The sequence below is a fragment of the Oryx dammah genome, unplaced genomic scaffold (genome assembly GCF_014754425.2).
Source record: "Oryx dammah isolate SB20612 unplaced genomic scaffold, SCBI_Odam_1.1 HiC_scaffold_1, whole genome shotgun sequence".
NCBI lineage: Eukaryota > Metazoa > Chordata > Mammalia > Artiodactyla > Bovidae > Oryx > Oryx dammah.
This window is the reverse complement of record NW_024070185.1, coordinates 82,276,764-82,278,476: the sequence shown is the minus strand read 5'-3', so window position 1 is coordinate 82,278,476 and position 1,713 is coordinate 82,276,764.

The window sequence follows — 1,713 nt, the reverse complement described above, 5'->3', positions numbered from 1 at the left end:
CTTTTTTCTTTGGGACATCACTATTATTTATAGCTTACAATGTTTATTAGTGTGTGGAAATTTGGATTAATAAGTTTAAAATTTATAATTTGACTTCGAGATTGGCAAAAACCACAGACTTACTTGAATATTCACAGGCATCTTTAGGTAACTAACATGTTCCCTTGTTTATTAATTCCCTACCATGGCAGCAGGTAACTCATGCCCAAGAGGTGTAAAGTGCTCCCAGACTATATCTCAAAAGTGATCAATGATGTAAGCAGCAGCTCCAAAGATTACCTGTTACACTATAGCTGGTTCTGAGATCATGAAAGTCAGCCACAAGTTACAGATTTGGCACTCTGGATTCTCATTGTCTTTTACAGAAACCTCTTCTTTTTGAATTATTTCTTTTTCTAAAGAGACAAGAAAGTGAGTTTTAAAACCTAGAATTCTTTCCTTCCAATTTTGTTAATGCATCCTCTGCTTATTTATTACATACTAAGTTTATTGTGGTGGTGGTTCAGTCATGTCCCACTCTCTGCAACTGCATGGACTAGAGCACACCAGGCTCCACTCTCTCCCATTATCTTCCAGAATGGGCTAAACTTCATGTCCATTGAGTTGAGGATGCTAGCTAACTATCTCTGTCAACCCATTCTCCTTTTGCCTTCAGTCTTTCCAGCATCAGGGTCTTTTCCAGTGAGTCAGCTCTTCATATCAAATGACCAAAGTACTAGAACTTCAACTTCAGCATCAGTCCTTCCAATGAATCTTCAGGGTTGGTTTTCTTTAGGATTGACTGGTTTGATCTTCTTGCTGTCCAAGGGACCCTCAAGATTGAGTCTTCTCCAGCACCACAGTTCAAAAGCATCAATTCTTTGGCGCTCAGCCTTTTTTATGGTTCAACTCTCGTATCTGTACATGACTACTGGAAAAACCATAGCTTTGGCTGAGCAGACCTTTGTTGGCAAAGTGATGTCTCTGCTTTTTAATATGCTGTCTAGATTTGTCATAGCTTTCTTTCCAGGAGCAAGTGTCTTAACTTCATGGTTGCAGTCACCGTCTGCAGTTATTTAGGAGCCCAAGAAAATAGAATCTGTTATTGCTTCCATTTTATCCCCTTCTAATTGCCATGAAATGATGGGACAAGATACCATGATGTTAGTTTTTTGAATGTTGAGTTCAGGCTAGATTGAAACCTTTCACCCTCATCAAGAGGCTCTTTAGTTTCTCATCATTTTCTGTCATTAGAGTGGTATCTGCATGTCTGAGATTGTTGGTATTTCTCCAACCAGTCTTGATTCCAGCTTGTGATTCATCCCATCTGGCATTTCACATCATGTACCCTGCATGCATATGAGTTAAATAAGCGGGGTGACAATATACAACCTTGTCATACTCTTCTGAATTTTGAACCAGTTGTTCCATGTCTAACTGTTGCTTCCTGGCCCACATACAGGTTTCTCAGGAGACAGGTAAGGTGGTCAGGAAATCCCATCTCTTTAAGAATTTTCCAGTGTGTTGTGTTGTGATCCACACAAACAAAGGCTTTAGTGTACTCCATAAAGCAGAAATAGATGTTTTTTCTGGAATTCCCTTGCTTTCTCCATGATCCAATGGATGCTGGCAATTTGATCTCTGGTTCCTCTACTTCTTCAAAACCCAACTTGGACATCTGGAAATTCTCAGTTCATGCACTGCTGAAGCCTAGCTTGAAGAATTTTGAATATA